Below are 19,790 nucleotides of genomic sequence, written 5' to 3'. Positions count from 1 at the left end.
AGAAGAGATCGATTGGTTTAAAATGCACACTCTATTCTCTCCGCAAACCAACGAATGTAAAAGATGTTATGATTTGGAAATACGCAATAAAATCTCTCTCTAGAAATCTTAATTCTTTTTAGGAAAATTTAATTTAACTCTTTTTTTTTTAAAATCAGACGATTTATATTCACAAAAATGTTTTAGGCGAGCAATTTAGGGATCGGTTATAACAAGTGAAAGAATTAAAAAATTTCTAGTATGACTTAGGCTCAATATATAAATAACAAGGTTTTTCAAGAATAGTGAAGTTACAGGGAAATACGTAGTACGAATAAATAATAATAGAAAAAAATTGATACATAAATAATGCTCATTTCATGATGTGTCGTATTTCGCAAGTTTACCTTCTTAGTAAGTAATAAACAAAAGTAATAAATTTATGGCATAAAATTATAATATGCATTTTAAAAAACAATTTTTTTATATGAGTCGATTCAGAATAATCGGAAAAAGAAATTTATTGATTGTTTAAGATTAAACTAAATTATAATTTAAAAAATCATCGTATTAATTAATAACAGATTCTAGCAATTATATTATTAGTAATTTTTCATATACATTATTCATTAGATAATGTATAAGAAAATGTATTTCCATAATTGTATTATCAGACGTAGATTGTATTGTAAACCGAAGTAATTTTATTATTATTTCAGTTTACAATATAAATTTTAAAATATAAATTAATTAATCAGATAATATTTTCTCATGTAATAAATAGCCTGTCTAATTTTCATAAATTTGTTCAATAAAATCGATTTATTTGTCTATATTTTTTAGAATAATTTTGTTCTTTAATTATCATCAAAAATTTTCGTGATTTTAATTCTAACAATTAAAGATTGAACAAATTTAATTCCGGAAAATGTGTTAAATCAAAGTCTATTTTCAGCAAGTTTACTATAAAATAATTGTCGAATTTCCGCTCGAAATTCAGGATTCATTATCGCATTCAAGTCATTCGTTTTATTTCTGTAATTAAAAAAATAGTAGAAATATAATTAGAAATTCCACAAAATCACGATTTTTGTAGAATTTTTCCATAATTGATCCCCAAGCTACGTAAGCTGGTAATTAATTAATAAATCATCTTCACATTTGGAATGAGTGCGGTAAATCTATGTCTTTTAAACAATGAGTTTCCTCTTCACTTGGGAGAAACAAAGAAAAATTCTCAACACGGTGCTCCACTTAATTAGACTTATGGCTCTAATTTTTTACAAGCATTTCGCCCAGCTTGCGAGTCACGCACACCCCTATGATAAGGCGTATTTATCATAACTCGAAGAAAACTTTCTCTTCAGGGAAAGGAAATTTCTAATGCATAGTAATTGAATTTTGGCAGTGTAATTGTTTTTTTTCTAATACAAAATATGCTGAAATTATTAAAATATTGTTTAAAAAAGACTCTTTCCTATTATTATGGAACTTTATTATCATTATTTTCAAAGTCAACGCGCTCTTTGGAGACAATAATAACCATACAAATAATTTTTGTTTTTATTGAAGTCAAACCCTGTAGGTATTGGGATATTTTCCTGGTCTCCTCCTTTCTCTCATGTATTTTATAATGTATAAGGATTAATAAAAAATACTCCGAAAGATGATGAAGGTGATGTTAGAATTTATCATGTCGAAAATATGAAGGAAGCATTTTGAAGTTCTTTACATTTGTCTACAGGGTTAGCAAAAATGAATGAAACATTTATATTTAATATCCGAAAATATAAAAAAAAGCATCTGAATATTTTTAAGCTACAAATGTTCAATGTGTGTCTTCGATGATCCATGTGTGATATCCTTTCGTAACACGACAAGCATCTAATCTGTAGTAAAATCGGTTTCACGCATTTTGAAATATTATACTGTCAATGGAATTTAAAGCAGTATTGAAGCGTTCTTTGAGTTTATTGACTGTTTTCAGGAATGAGGGCTTATAAACAAGGTCTTTGGGGCATTAGGTTAGATCTCGCGATCTTGGTGGCAATGTGATGAAGAGTAAATTAGTGTTACATGCACGTCCAGTCCAGTTTATTGGAAATTCCTCATTTAGGTATGCAATGACCCTCCAAACTCCAACGGGATGGGTTTACATCTCGTTAAAAGATTAAATTCGTATTATTCTCACGTAATTATCATACTTTCAACGCGTCTAAATTATTGATACTTGTTGAGCTATATTAAAAACAAAATTTGGTATGATTTTCTTCATTTTCATTGAATAAAAGACGTTGAAAATTGTTTGAAAAGAGTACTTTTGTGGAATTAATCCTTTTATTTGTCTATTATTTCATGAAATTAATTAATCATTTGTTGGATTTGTTTTTATTTCATTGTGCCAAACATTTTTTTTTGGGGGGGGGAGGAGTCGAACGCCAAGAAATTCGCCTAAATTTATTTTTCATAAAAATTAGATTATTTTAGAAAGTTCATTAACGATTAATTTAGAAAGATCAACTAAAGCCAATTGAAGTCCTATTGAATTACCGTGACGGAATAAATAAAAATATATCTTTTCTTTATATCAGGAAATAGCTTTGACTATAACACAAGCAGATTATTATATTGTAATTGACGTCAGGAATAAAGCATTTCAGTAATTCAAACCTTTAAAAAAATCCGGCTTAAAAAAATTTTTTTATATATTGATATCCTTAAGGCACGCTCATAACGATTTTCATGAAAATGATTTATGGTAACATATAGTTTTCTGTATAAACAGAATCTGACCGAAAAATATTGAATTACGACACTTCTACGTTTCATCAATATATGCTCCTCAATGAATACTATTCTATATAAATTAGTAAAATCTTTTATTTATCCCTTTTCTTTGCAAATTCTATACAAATTAGAAAAATGTTTTATTAGTCTACTTTCTCTACAAAGTCTATGTAAATTAGAAATTTTTTTTATTTGCAATTACTTTCTCTGCAAATTCTATACAAATGAGAAAAATGTTTTATTAATCTACTTTCTCTGAAAATTCTATGTAAATAAGAAAAATGTTTTATTAATCTACTTTCTTTGCAAATTCTATACAAATTAGGAAAATGTTTTATTAATCTACTTTCTTTGAAAATTCTATTAATTTTTATAAAAAATCACTTCTTCCTTCTAATTAAGAAAGTTTGCATGCTCAATTAATGTCTAATAATATTTAATTAATTTTTTTACCAATGGAAGACTCCTTTTTTTTCGAAAATGTATCAACTGCACTTATGTAGAAAAGTCTATTACTAGGGAGGAAAAAATGCTGCCATTTAAAGCCATGTCTGTAACATCGTTTCGAAATAAAGTTCCTTTATCATTCTTTTGAAAATATAATTTAATTCATAAAAATAAGAATCCCCATTCGATCAAATTGTACAATAAAAATTGTTTCATATTAAGAAACTGAAAAAAAAAAAAAAAAAAAATACAAGCATCATTTTGAAGAAGTTTTTTCTCCCTTTCTTTTTCAGAATTATCACATATCTTTTCACGCATTTTTGATCTTTTATAAAAGAATCGGCAAATAAGAGAGATGTTTTCATCTTAATGGGAGTTTTTTGAAGATAAATTTTAATACAACAAAATGAATGTCATCTAATGCGCCGAAGTTGGTGAAGTAATTTTTTTTAAAAAAATGGAAATAGTAATAAAGTTAATACAACGAAAATTATGCTTGTTTAAGTGCTTCAAAAATGCTCCAATTGCAATTTGAGATATCACTGAAATATCCAAAGCAGAGTTTGGGTAGTTATGGAAGAAAGAAAACTTTACCATAAGCTTAAATCACATGATAAATGTAACTACGCCTGGCTTTATGCCGTGATGAATTATATAATTTTCATATAATATATGTAACATTCATATAATTTTCCCTATATCATATAGTTCATATATAATTTTCATATAATATATTATATAACTCATAAAATATATATAATATTCATATAATTTTCTCTATATCATATATTTCATATATAAATTATCATATAATTCATACGATATAATTTTCAAATAATACAGTTATCAATATCATCTATATAATTCATGTAATTTTCATATATTTTTATCATATAATTTTTCCACCTGCTGAATGAGCGCTGTATTCCAAAATTAAAGTATCGCATTACTGCCACAAGAATATAGGAATTGCTTATATATCTCTATTTTTAAGTTATTGATACATTTTTGTTTTCAGTGCCTTCGAAACAAAAACTAAACATGAGAACAAAAATACAAAGTTCTTGATATTTTTTTAACTCTAAAAATATTTCATTTACGGACAACCCCCCGATCACAGCAAAAGAATTTAAGGGATCTATTTTTGTATGCATGGCTAGGCCTAAAAAGTCGTAGCTGATTGGAAGTTGCTATGGAAACCGTGAGCGCAACACAGCGATTCAATTCATGGGCAGAGCTCACATGATGTGAAATATTTCACGAACAGGAATCGTGAAACGAGGCGAAGTCTTAGAAAAAGTATAATTTTCCATGCTTCTTCGAGGGCTGGCTTTATGGCATTTGAATTGCAGAAACGTGCTGATTCGATACAAAGTAATTAAGTTTTCTTCGCTATATCTGCCACGATAATATTTCATCTTGCTTAAGAAATCTGAGTGGGGAGTTATGGAACAAATCTCAGACCCCATTTTCTTACTTTTGATAATAATATGCACAGAGCCCGTTAAATTCTTTACGTGTTTCGAAAGAAACTTTAAAAATGAATGCTTTGAATTATTTCCTTCGCTTACGTATTAGTGATGCATAAGTTCTGAAACATATTCCAGAATTTATCGCAAGAAATAAATCGTTTTTTTTTTTTTTCAGAAGGAATTTTTTTATAAATATTCTTTTTTTTTCACTTCAGATGTGAACGAAATATGGTTGTTTCATCCACAGCTGTAGGTATAAGCCTAATTTTTGCCAATTTTCTATAACAAAATCTTTTGCAATCAAACTTTTTCTTCATATTCTTCACATAAAACAGAAGATTTTTCCAATACGATTATAAGAAGCAATTCAAAACAAAATTTTAAATGCTCCTTTTCTTTTATTTTTCTTGGAAAAACAACTTAAGTAATAAAATAACAACGAAACAATTCAAATTAAAAACTTTGTAATCAACCGAAGTAGAATATTTTGATCTCCTTACTATTTTGACAGGGACTGCAATGAATTCATAATTATATGAAATATATAAAAGATCTATGATTCTATGTCCATTATTAATGCTTAAAAAGCATGCAATTGAAACAGTAAAAAAAATTTTTTTTTCTTCTTCGTAAAGGTATAAAAGTACCTGAAAGCATTGAAATAAAGGATCACAAAGTGTCAATTCTTTTTTTACTACTACCTCACCTTTTTCTTCCCAAAAGTCATTTGCCTTTCATTTAAATTTTCTCAATTACAACTCATTGTTATTCAGCACAACTGATATAATATACTTGCTACTAATATACTTGCAATCAAATATTGTACTAATATACTTGCAATCAAATAAAGTACTATTCAATAATTAGGAAATATATTGCACGAATAATCAGAAAATCATCACTGAAAACCCCATAGTTTTGAAATTTGATTTTAATATAATTTCAAACGCATGTAAGCATTCAAACTCTGATCCATATTAAACAAAATATGCATCTGTAATTTTCTTTAAAATCAATTATTAAAAAAATGGAGTACTGAAAAATTTACTAAAATATTTAAACAATTTTTATACTAATCATGAATTTATAAAAATATCTTAAGTTACCATTAAATTCCAAATATATCTAATTTTATAACAGACAGAGTTTTAAAGTCCCAACTTTTATCTCACTAGAAATATTGGCTGGTTATGAAAATAATTTTAATGTAATTATGAGGATTTATTACAATAATGATTTTAAAATTTCTTTAGCATTCAAGTTTAAATACGTCAAAATGTATTTTGATTTTTTGGCAAGAAATAGCTACTCATAGACAAATAATAAATCTTACTAATGCTCTCGCTTTAATTTTAAATGTAACTGCGAAGCATAAACAAAATAAAACGATTTTAAGTTTTTTAAATTTATCCTTAAATTTTTATTTACGAAAGAAAAAAGAACTGCGTTTTTTTATTCTTCAATATAAGTAAATAATAGTAATCTAACCTTTTGTAGTTAAAAAACAATAAACAAAACACGGGTTACAAATTTAGATAAAACTGTTGTAAAATATATAAAATTGTTCAAAATTATTTTTCATCGAGAACATTAAACTCATATGAAATTATTTTAACAAAACTTCTTTGATTTTCAGAGTTTAAATATCATTGTTGCTAAAAGTCTAATACTTTAAAAATTGAGGAATAAATTTAATATTTTTTAAAAGCCAAAAACTGAAAAAATAAACTTTATCCCAGAAGTTTATAAAAGTTATTCAAATTAAAAATTTTCAAAGAGGATTTTACTGATTATTATAATTAAAATTTTTCAAAGAGGATTTTTATTTAACTCAATAACAACGAGATACATTCTTTCATTATTTATCAAGATATATGCTATCATTTCACTATCACAAATGTAATTGTTGACAAAAACCTATTATTTTAAAAATTGGGGAATGAATTTAATATTTTTTCAATAAGCAAAAGCTGAAAAAATAAACTGTAATCCAGAATTTTATAAAATTAATTGTAAACTAAAATTTTTTTAAAGGTATTAAGATTATTTTACAAAATTTTTATTTAATTCAATAACATTGAAAAATACATTCTTTCATTATTTATCGATATATACTATTATTTCACTATTGCAGTGGAATTTATTAAGATATACTTAAGAAACACAGGTAAAGAATACAAATAATTAAATAGATTTTTATCAATGGAAAAACTAAAAAAAGAGGGGATGAAAAAAGCTTCCATCATCATTATTTCATATGATCAAACTTTGAAGGCATCATTAACGATTCCAATATAAGTATAATTTCTTTAAGTGGCGTATAAAAACTTCGTGTCTATAGAAATGCTATTAAAGAAACGTGCTATTGGACTTGTCAATGTTCTTAACATGGGTGTGAAACGGAATGTCAATTTAGCTAACTAACTGTGGAAAGAATAATATCAATAAGTTTTTTTTTTATAATCAAGCCTTGAAGCAACTATTTAGAATTTCTATATAAGTAATAGTTTCTTTAAATGGCACTTAAAGATTTCAGAATGGCCAATTCAAGCAACAGAATCGGGGAAGAAAATGATTTATGAAAGTTTTATATTCATCGGTTCAATAATTGCAACGAAATTTCAAATCAGCTATAATTTCGGCAGCGAACTAAATGGGTGGCATTAGCACTTGGAATCAAAGAACTACTCCGAATGAATAAGAAAGTAATTAATCTTTTCTTCTGAAAAACCGTTTAGAATGTTTCCTCTAGCTAATCGTAAAAAAGCAGTTACATTCTCTCCATGTCTCCACTAATCCTGCTGACTTTTCAAACAGAAACCATTTCTCAGAACTTGTCCTCCGTGGACACCTGGTTTCGGAGAAAAGAGTTGCGAAACAGGGAGTTGGGAAGGTAAGTAAAACATGAAAAATGAGAGAAAAAAGCAAATATAACTGTGGAATCGTCGATGACAAAGGCAGCTTTTTAATGACCCGCTACTTTTAACTCTTGCAAACAGGCGTGTATGTGTGACAGCAATCCAGAGTTTCAGCTGCTGTGTTCAAATTGAAGAATGAGATATATTGCTGCGCTGATGGTGTAGCTCAACCCATTTTGGTCACGAAGATTTCTACTTTTTTATATTAATGTTATCTTTCACACGAAGTACTTCAAGTAGCGTGCCTTTTTTGTCTCCTCCTGTTTCGCATCAAGGTTTCAGGTTGGGACAGACTTCGAACATGTTTAGTAAATATGTCAAGAGTGGTTTCATAAACACACAAATTATTGAAGATTAAGCATATATTAAATGAAATGTTGTAGTTCATCAGCACGGAACTTGGTCTCACAAAAGTGAACAATAAATCTGTCACGAAATAAAATAATTTACATGTTCAACAATCCAATACCAAAAACATTTATTTGAATGAATTTATATTTCTGAAAATCACGGTAGTCAATTTGCTCAATATTTTATATCATAAGGGAGATTTTTTTTTTAAATCTTGGCTATTGCAGTATATATTTTGTTCACATTTTAGGATTTTTTTTTTTTTTTTTTAGAATTATGGAATATAAGGCCCCAAACCTGAATTTATTATAATAGTAAATTCACATCCAATTAATCAAATCATATCCAATTAAACTGTCCAACTATAGTTTGTAAAGATTTAATATCCAATGTTAAGACAGGCTAAAACTTGATAGAACTGAAGTTTTGAATAAAGGAATCAAATCATAAAATAATTTAATAAATAAAATAGTAAAAAATAGTAAAATAAAAAAAATAAAATAGTAAAATTCAGTTCTCAGATAAGTGATAATATATATGTTATATTAGCGTTATGGCTTTTTCTTCACTGCATTATCGAATTTAAGGGGGGGGGGTTGTCAAATTTTCAAAAAGCTATTTGTTTATTTAATCACATTTTGAATAAATCAGAGACTCAATAATATTTTTTTAGCATCTGTTTTTCTTTTTTTCATGTACCACAGTTTCATTTACCTATTTTACGGCATTCTTAGCTATGCAAATAAAGTTTCTGTTTTGAAAATTTGTTTTTAAAATGTCACAACGGAACTATTAGAATTAAAAAAATAGCATAAAAACCACACATTATACAATTTAGATCTCCGCTTTGATATACTAAAGATTTAAATTTTAAAAACAATTAAGTATAAACTCCCTGAAAGAAAAAATAATACAAGTGTTTTTCACAATTTCAAATTCTATATTCCTTTTATTCCTTCTCATTTATTAAAAAAAAGCTGAAGCCAAAATATGCCATTATTAAAATAATCTCAACTGAATTATAAGCAGTAATATTCAGCTCTAAAATAAATGACATTATTAATTTTTATTTCAGATTAAGAGCATTTAATCATTTTTTTTTAATTTCAACTTTTCATGTAAATTATTTTTATAAAAACTGATTTATTCTAAAGTAAATATAAGTTTAATTTTTTTTAATTTAATGAACTATTTTTTCAGAATCTCTAGAAAGTCTATAAATGGGAAGCCACTATTTTTAAATAGCTGTCAGTAAGTGATTTATATGGAAATTTAATTCAGTGTTTCATCAATGATACATTTCTTATAGAAGTCATGATTGAAAAGATAATACATTGAATGCTTCACCACACTTAAATCAGATTCCTGTCACTTTATTACTGCTTTCTTGTCAAGTCAACGTTTAGCTCAGCGGAATTACATCTCCCTCTCCGTTTAGAAAATATGCAAGGATAATTTAGGGATGTATCTCATACTTGTGAACAGAGGTCAGATCTCAAAGATTATCCTCCGTATGACATTTTCCTCTTCGAAATTCTACGCTTACCAGTAAGGTGTCGAGAGGTCCGCCAAATTTAACGCAGATGAACCAGTAACTTTGATATCTCCAAGTCGATAAAATGCAATTTGTCCACAACGGTTTCCATCAAGTGAAAATTACAACAAAGAATCTCACATTAAAGAGAATATAATATGTTGATGGAAAATATACAGTATGATTCTATGAATGCTTCTATGTCTTCCTATCAGCCAGAATTTCTACATTTATGTCCAAATATCCATTCTTGGACAGTAAAAATATTAATAACCACGCTAAAAATTAAGTCGGCACACTTAAATTACTTTCAATTACATTTTCTTATCAGAATTTTAATATCTTCTGGTCAATTATTATCTTATCAGCTCTTGATCATTCTGTACTACTTTAATATTTTGTAGGAAGATGCATTCTAAAAAAGAAAAGAAAGAAGAAAAAGAATGGGGGTGGGCGGGATTAGCATGCATAAACATGCATTTATATCTAGAGCACGATAAATCTTCCAACTATCTACAAGATATTTGCTAAAAATATAGCTAAATATGATCCTACAATATCAACAATAAAATGGAAGAGGTAAAATATTTCCAAACACGACCAAAAAGTAAGTCTGGCAAAGAAATTTAAGGACACCTTTCAATAATCACCCGTATATCCTGCTTCCTTTATTTTTGACTAAAAATAAAGGAACAAAACGGTTCTCTTCGGTTAATATCTTCAGAAACAAAGTGGAGAAAAAAAGCCTCATTGTCTTTAACTTATCCTCCCGAAAACAAGGGGGCCGGGAAGATAAGGAAATAATAACAGAAAAAAATTATATTAAAAAATACTGCTAACGATAGGAAGAAGAAGGATGCAAGGAGGAGGAGGGGAGATGGAGGCATGCCTATCAATGGAACATTCAGACATTTCAGAAGGAAGAGGAACCGGACTAATTAATGACCAGCCGTGTACCCTCCAGCGGTTTCGTTAATTACAGCGCTCGGCTGCCGACAGACTCAGTAATAAAATTAATGCGTAGCGAGACCACATGTGGGTCAAGTTGATGCTCTTTTTGCCAGCCATGGACGGCTAATGAGTTCGGAGTGTCGGAGGCCAAAGCGGCAAAAAGGAAAAGAAAAAAAAGAGGATCTTGAGATCTGTAGGAGTGTTGCGAAGAGAAGTGCTGGCATGCAGAACTTCGAAAGACAAAAGAAATAAGTTTTGGGTTTGGCTATGTTTAACACCTTGTAGTAGCTATCTTTGGAATTGATTAATGCGCCTGGAGAAGTTGAAAAGACCCTCCGTATAGAGATGAATGTCTTTGGAGAGAAAAAATTAAAGGTGTTAAAAAGGTAGAAATTAAAACGGTTTACTGAAGGCATGTTGTAAAATTTCAAAGTTACCAAGATTCATTAGGAACTGGAAATCATAGAAATCAATGAAAGTTCCGAAATTATTAGAATGGCTGAATGTACTTCATGGAGATGGAAGGCGTAGATTGAAGTTAAGAATTAGATTTTCGAATTTGACCGAGAGTAATTAAAAGGAACTACGATTCCAAATTTAAGTTTATACCATTTTATTTAAAAATAATTTAGAAAAACGAAATATTTAAAATGACGATTACATGTAACCAAAGAATTGATATTTGGCCATGCACTCTTTATATAACTACGATCTGTTGATTGATTTCAGTTGATTTGGTACTAATAATGTCTCATGAAGTTCCCACAGAAAGATCTTCTTCCAGATCCGATGACGTGAGGGAAATGTATTATTAATAATTTATAATTATTCTAAGCGTGTACACACTTTGAGAATAGCTTATTACACCATTTCTATGAAAAGTATTCGAAATGGATCACACTTTTTGAGATTATGTTAAGTGATAAATGTTTTTCATAAAAATTCATCTAATATATATAATTTCAATTTATCCGCGTTCTTAATTCACTGTAACTTCAGCTGCTTCAGTTACCGGGCATATATTCTCACGTTGTCTAACAAACGCCGAAACCAAAATGCTATATTGGCAAAATTGACTTCTGAAGCTATGTTAGTACCGACTGTTTTCGCACGATTTTCTGCTTTCTTCCTTCATCTTCAGATTACGCCTGTACTTGATTATCATTTCAACAAAGAATTAATTAAAGATCAGCCCTGAGACCGAAATGATGTATACTAAGAATGAACACATATATAAATGATTTTTATTTCAAAAGTAGCTCTGAATTTTCATTTAATAGAATTATAAGCAAAAAAAAAAGTTCTAATTCTGTTGTGATTAAAGGTTTTCATCAAATTTTCAAAATTACGTTGGGACATATAAATATAAATCATCAAAAACAAATGAATATAAGAATCCAACTTCTAATAATTCAAAAATATAGCTGAGACGTGATTTTTATTTCGGAGATTAAAATTATTTCATTTTGAAATTGAAATAAATTATTTTGTTTCTCTTAAATGAGATTTACTGTACCTGTCCACAGTGCAAAATGTTGAAAATGCTTTTTTTTTTTTTATTTATGTATATATTGAGAGTTTAAGGACAGGGACATATTTAGACGAGAGAGGAAGTTTTAAAAAAAAATCATAACAAAATGTTGAAAAATCCTTTTACCAGGATTAATATATACAGAGAATTTTTGCAAGTAATTGTAAGCTTGAAATTATAATGATTAAATTTTTTATGATTTTCAGACAAACATGAATCATTCATAATTTGAGACTTTTGATAACACAAAATTGAATAAAATGTTATTAAATAATAATTAGCAATCGTTAAATCATCATTACAAAATGACTGCACAAAAATCTATTAAAATCTCTTAAATCTTCATAAGAAAAAGTTTAAATAAAAGGAAAAGATCAAATATTTATGAAGATATAAGCCTTTATTATAATTGTGTTTTTCAATTAGTGTATACTGAATATAAAAGCTCAACTTAAAATTTTGTATAATAATGTACAAGCAATGAAATAAGGCCAAATATCTATTAAATGCTATCATGACATTTTTATTTTAAAGAAATTTTGAAAAAAGAAATACAATTTCGAGAAAAGCATGTGTTCCCTTATTGTCCAAATATAGAATAAAAAGCATATTTTGTAAGATTTCATTTTCTGGGTTATTAATATAGATTTGCATAGATTGGTATTAAAACGTGCTTTCCTTTTGATACAATTAAAGACTGGCTCTTGCAAAATCGAAAGAAATTACCATATTAATTAATATCTCCACACTCGAATTTTGAGAGGATAACTGATCATTAGATCCTCTTAAATGTTCTGGAATATAAAACAAACTCCTAAATTATATCTACAAAACTACCCTGCGTTTCGAACAGGATTAAAAAAACTGAGTATCATTTGAAAGTTATTAATTAAAGGAAAACAATAACTTTCCTGAGACAAGTTCAAATCGAAAACAAGATTTATTTTTTCCCAGGTGAGAGCAGAAGTATGCTTCTGGAATTACGACTTTCCACCTGTTTTATTTTCTTTTTCCAATTATTTCATACTTTTTTTTCTGTTTTTCCTACCTTGTAAATTCAACACGCAACTCCTCTCGAGCAAAAGTGGACAACGCCAGAAGATTGTGAATGCCGGCCAGATATAGTAGTGCTACAGATAGGGTGGGAAATAAATTATAATCTTGCGAGTGGCGAGCCCCTATTCACTCAATGTGAGCGCTGAGGATCTTCTTGCGCTGATTAATGAAAGTCATTAATCACCCGGAGAGACCGAGGAGTGACTCATTCCTTTCTTCCTGCAAAACAACTTTCTTTACTCCCTTTAAATATTCATAACTCCTGCGAAAAAAGGGGAGACTTGTTTTTCGTCTTTACGGAGTGGTTTCTTGCTCCCAGCCAGTCCCGGTCTTCTTCTTACAAGGCACAATTATTCTTTTTTTTCCCCCTTTCCTCGTGGCCTTTTTTTCTTTTTTTTTTTTCCCCCTTTCATTTTTTTGTTGGTGGTTTTTGTTGCTCTTCTCTTTTAACATTAACCACTCGTGGTCGAAATGGGTCGTAGTGAACTTCTTGCCACGGTCCCAGCGCAACAGAATAGAAATGATGAACTAACCTCGCAGCTCAAAATCGATGGCTCTAGCCCTTTCGGGTGCACGTTGCCTACATTTACATGTGATTAAATATTCCGTTTTCAAACCACACCCAAAAAAAGATACGAGCTTTTACACACACATACATACTACGCTGCAAGACCGTGATTGTGTTTAGCCACGAGGGCGTGCAAAGTCATTGTGGATGCAAAGGAGGGGAGCATGTCGACCACGAGCATAAACTATTGTCATGTAGGTCGTGATTTGAAGTCAGGCAAATCAGAAGCAATGAGTTGAGCATTACATTTCTTAAGACATTATTTATCTCGTATTATATTTTTCAAACTTCTTTTCCAATGAGGATGGCTTGCAATGCAGCCGGCTTCATCATTAAATTTTTTGAACGACAGAAGAAACAATTTTGAATGACATGTTGGCATATGAAATCTCCCTTAAAATCAATACATCTGTGCTTTTTCCATGTTGTTAATTGAGAAATTAGTTAAAGTGATTCGAAGCTTATTCGTGAATGATATTTTGCTATTAAAAATGTTTTTAGAAATCATTGGCATATAAATTAAAATTGTGTACGTTAATTATTGAAATATAATCAATAGTACTTTTATGTTATATTAAATAATTCGTCCAAAGACTGAAATACACAACTTATGATATTAAAATGCCGTACGAATTATACTAGTTATATTATTATTTTTTCTTATTATTATTTTATATATTCTACAAATGATATTGCTTTTTTTTTACTTATCTCAGACATATAAATAAGAATTAAAGAAGGACGACAAAGTTTAACATTAACTATGAAAACTCTCTACATTTCTTAAAACATTAGTCATTTCGCGTTTTTAAATGGCTATAAATTATTTTTTAATGTCCGAAATTTCCTGTTTATTCTTGCGCTACATAAAAAAGTATATTAAGAACTTAAATTTTCAAACTAAAAGAATTTTATTCAGAAATTCGGAGTTAAGAATATGAAATATATTTTGAAATAATTATTAAATAATGCCTATCTTCTTCTTAATACGAATCACAAATTCTGAATTACTTTATTTATTTTGCAAATCATCGCATTTAGAATTTTCTTACCTTTGTCAAGTATCATGCACCACTTTAGAAGCATAAATACAATAAAATTATATTTAGGCTCAATTTACTTCTGTAGCCTTAGCTTAAAAATCTTTGTCTCTTAACTTTCAAAAGCTTCTAGCTAAATAAAAGAGTCTTTGGAGGATTCTTTTTCTATTTTACACTGATCAAAGGCATTTCAGGGTTTAGCTTTTTCCTAAGCTTGCATTTAAGTAGCAAATCTCAGCTCCAGGTTTCTATAAACGTCTTTATTAAATTTATTTCTACCATAAAAGGAATTCCGGAAGGTAATTTTGTTTATAGCATAAAGTAAATGGAATAGAATAGTCACAAGGAAGCAAGGCTTGTATATTTAAAAGCCCAAAAAGAAGTATTTCAAAAATTATTGAAGATAATTTTCTATTGTGGAAGGATTGGGAGAAAAAAAATTACTCGTTGGAGAAAACTTTTAGATTTTTATACACAGGTCATTTGAAAGACAAACGTTATACTAATTTTGATTAAACTGCAATACAGTTGTATTTCAATCACATTCAAATTTTTAGAGGAAATCAAAACGCTCAGTATTCAATTTCTGATAAGGAAGTGTTGATTTTTTTTTTTTTTTTTTTTTTTTTTTTTGCGATAAAGATTATAGACTAACTTTTAATATTACACTTTCTTTTTTTTTCCTATAAAAAAAGAAATCGAATAAGTAAATAAAAAGTATGATAGTAATATTTGCGTTAAATCTCATAAACTATTTTAACTCTTTAAAATGACACTTTTTTCTAGTCATGAATACTTTTTCTATATTAAAATATTTTTAGGATTGAAATTTGCTTAAGAAAAGTGATTCATCTAACTTATTAGATCGATTGAATTCAATTAATTAATAATTAAGTAACAAATCAGAGCACAGCATTTTGTGTGAGATAAGGAACAGAAGTGTCTAAGTTTTTGTCGTACTGAAACATTTGTCAGAACTTATGCCAACCTACATAACTTCATATAAAAATTAAGGAATTTGGTGGGAAGCATACTTCCCATGGCCCTAGAAAGGGTTAAAACAAAACAATGTTTCAAAAAAGTAATTGTATAATATATGTGTAACTAAGATATTTTCACATAAAGGATTCGATTATGCTTATAAATTAGATCGACCACCTAAAATCATTTTTATGGTATCAGAATTACCAACATTTCAACAAAATTTAAATAAATATTATTATTTATTTATCTTAAAGAAGTATATTTATCTTGATGAAGCTTCTAATAAAGCAGTTAATACATTCGCATTTCTTAGGTACTCACTTAATAAATTTTATACAAAATTAAAAACATTTACAGAAAATAAAATAATTATCTAAGGGGCATATTATTAAAAGCAAAATTTAAATTTCTATTAATATACTTAACAAAGTTAATCAAACATAATTAAAAGATAAATAAATGAAAATAAATATAAATAAATGAAAATAAAATAATGAAGTCAGTTCATGATCATCTGATAAACTTGAAATGCGACTTGCCAATTGAATTTCGTAGTCCTATATATATCGTGAATGTGACGTCACACCCACTGTACCACAGTAATATGTTAGACGGCTTAACACTGTGTATTTGTCTTGTGATTGTAAAGTCACAAAAATTAACTTCAATTACTCAACAGTGTATTTGCTTAAGTATTAGTTTCTGAATGGTACAGATAATAAATTTGATTAAGCGCTACAAATATTTCATTTTAATTGTCATCGTAATAGAGTTTAAATCGAACATTTTTACAAAATAAATATAAATAATTGAGAAAAGAACAATTATGTAAGAAAATTTATTGCCAAATTTTCGCCAAAACGCATCGCCAGATTTTCGATTATAATCGACTTTCGCTTAAAATAATATCGCTTAGAAAAAGAAGATAGCGCAATTCTTAAGAAAGAATTAAGAAACGGATTGGGAACGTAATTTTAAAAAATAACATTACGCCAATTTGGACGATTTTGAACTCATCCGGATTATACGATGAATAAATTATGCGAGATTCTTTCATTCTTTTAGATGAGCTGTTTTTCCAAATCGATCATTCGGCTAAAATCTGCTACTGAATTGGAATCCAATTATAATTACCTTTTAAAGAAAAGATTTATTTCGGAAAGAAATCTTAATATCTCAGTCTTGTCATCTTTCTAAATCTATAACTCGAAATCTGGAAATAAGATATAGATAAAATTCTATACTGAACCTATTTATTTGTAAGAAAGATCTTATTAGACATTAATATTTACTTATTTTTCTTAAGATTCACTGCAGTCCTGAATTTAATCTCTTAATCTTCTTTTTTTAATTCATAGGATTCAAGTGTGTATGATTTATTATTTTTTAGAGTAAAGTGCATAGAAAATTGTAGCCGATGCAAATATTTATTTTTAATGAAAATTTTGATTTTTTAAGTAGACATTTACATCATACGGAAAATAAAATAATAACATTTTTATAAGCATTTAATTTTAACCCAGAAAATGTCACTGAAATTTATTATTATTATTGATTGTTATTATTCATTATAATTACTGTTGATTGTTATTATTTAATATTATTATTTATTGCTATTATTTATTGTAATTATTTATTATTATTAATATTTAATTGCGTTATTATTATTTCAAAGTTATTAAATATCAATTCCCACACACACACACATAAAAAAATAATAAATTTTAACAAATTTATTTAAATTACTCAATTAGATCAAGAAACCTAATTTTTTTTTAAATATATAGTATAATGTCAATTAATTTGACTGTATCTGCATAGCAATTTATTATGGATAACAGAATTCGACTATGAATATATGCGATCGAATTCATGAAAGTTCATTCGTTCATTAGTATGGTGTGGAAATTTGGAAAAAGAGATTGACAACTTTTTGAGCATACGATGACGGTGCAAAATTACAAATTCAGGTACAAAATAATCCTCGAGTTAAAACAAAATGTTAATATGGTTAAAAAAATCCGAAAAAAGAAACATTTGTTCAATCAAATAAGGGAGTTGCAATATTCTACATTTATCTCCATTGGTATTTTTCTGTTTTATAAGAAATTTGGCTTTTCCTTGAGGGGAGGGGGGAATGAATAAAATAAGTCAGATTTTTTAATAATAAGTAATAGCCTGCACTGTTTAATACTATTCCAAAATGCATTTCAGTGCTACTGGTTTGGCAAAAAAATAATTGCACTATATTTGTGTGTGTGTGTGTGTGTGTGTGTGTGTGTGTGTGTGTGTGTGTGTGTGTGTGTGTGTGTGTGTGTGTGTGTGTGTGTGTGTGTGTGTGTGTGTGTGTGTGTGTGTGTGTGTGTGTGTGTTTATGCGTGCGTGTGCGCGCGTGTGTGTGTGTATAAACATGAATTTACAAATATGTAAGTTATAAATTGATATAGACAGTATAGATCAGGCAGAACAACATTATATTATCTCCCTAAAATAATAAATTATATAACACATTTAATATTATATTTTCTTATATGATCATTTTTTAAATTTAAATTAATTATATCACAAAATTTACGAAGTTAAATCGCATGAAATTCAGAACACTTTGAAGAATTAATTAAAATTATTTTTAACATCAGATCAAAATTTTTTGAGAAATCAATATAAAGTCCAAAATGATTTTCAAATATACAAAAGAAACAATGCAGTTATTTGCATTACAGTATCCAAGGCAACTGTAAGACTAAGAAGGTGTTTGCGAAAACTTTCCATTGACTTGTGGAGATAAAGCACGCCTATTTTCGGTTTATTAAATTTCGAAAAATCTTTGCATCCATTCCAACTGTCACGCGAAAACGCCTCCTATTCACTTTTCCGTCACCTTTTCAAGGAAAGTTCTGTTAAAGGTGAATGCCACCCAGCGGGTGAGGGGGCTTACTCTGAGGGGTCGAGGACCGAAATCCAACCCTCTACTTCTGACCAATGACAAATCCGACCCCAATCGAAGTCAACTCCCACTTTCACATCACGCTCCAAGAGCTCACGGTTGGATAAACCCTTGCGTGACGTATAGTAGTCACGTGATTAATGACAATGAAACCTGTGGGATGTAGGCACATCACGTGATCGTATTATGGGGGTAACGCATCGTTACAGAGGGGGCGGCAGTAAACGATCTTCATACACGCACCTATATTCGCCCTTTCATTTGACGGGGCTGTAATCCCCAGGATTTCAATCCCAACGCTAGTACAAATGAAAGCTTCGGAATTTCACGTCTACCCCATTATGTGAGTGCCTCAGTATTCTGCAGACCTCTAATCTGCAATTGAAAACAAATATGTTTATTTTGGAATATTGATTTTATTTTGAGAACAAAAGTAGGATTTCAGTAAAAAGAAAAAAACTGAGATTCTAGCAAAACCAAACAAAAGAAAAAGTTTTAATTTTATTTTGCCGTATATGTAAAAAGCAAGCAATTGCACGTCGATTATAATTGCCTCAAAGTTTTCTGTGTATTAATCATATTTAAATCTATATTTGAAACATTATATCCAAGATAGTTAATAAACCACACAGTGCAACTGCTTGCAAAGACAAAGAAAATCTGCCATATTTGAAGCGAATGACTATTTTAGCTACCCCCCCCCCCTTCCTTCCAAACTTCCATTTTATTTAGTGACGTGACATTGAAGTCCTATTTGACATGTTATATCCAAGAAAGGTTATTAAAGCATGCGTTGCAAGAGTCTACAAAATTATAAAATAAAATAAAAATGCATAGTATTTGTATATAACAAACACAAAATATTTCTTTCTGGAGAATTTCTAGATACAGAAGTACGTTATGCCTGAAAACCAATATTATCCAAATTCTTAAAAAAGGCGGAGAAATGATTAACCCCTTTTAGTTATTTCGATTAATGTGTCTGATTTGTAAATCGAATTACGGAACTTTTTGATGATTCAAACTATTCTTAAAGCACATCATGCGAAACTTCAAGAGAAGAAAAATGGAATAGTGCATCCTTAAAGGAGGCATCTTATTCAATAAAATGCTGCTACTGATCTTAAAAGTAATCGTATATTTATATATTATTCTCTAATATAGAGATATTCCATTACACTTGTAATCTTTATATTCTATTAGTTAAGAAACTGAGATAACACAG

General features: G+C 28.6%; 1 long non-coding RNA gene across 2 annotated transcripts in view; it reads right to left on the bottom strand.

The window, feature by feature from the left end:
- LOC129963581 (uncharacterized) overlaps nt 1-19,790 on the bottom strand; it is a 195,965-nt gene that overhangs the window by 66,049 nt on the left and 110,126 nt on the right. The window lies entirely within an intron of this gene.

Source organism: Argiope bruennichi, chromosome 3, assembly GCF_947563725.1.
Source record: "Argiope bruennichi chromosome 3, qqArgBrue1.1, whole genome shotgun sequence".
NCBI lineage: Eukaryota > Metazoa > Arthropoda > Arachnida > Araneae > Araneidae > Argiope > Argiope bruennichi.
This window is presented reverse-complemented; position numbering and strand designations above follow the sequence as displayed.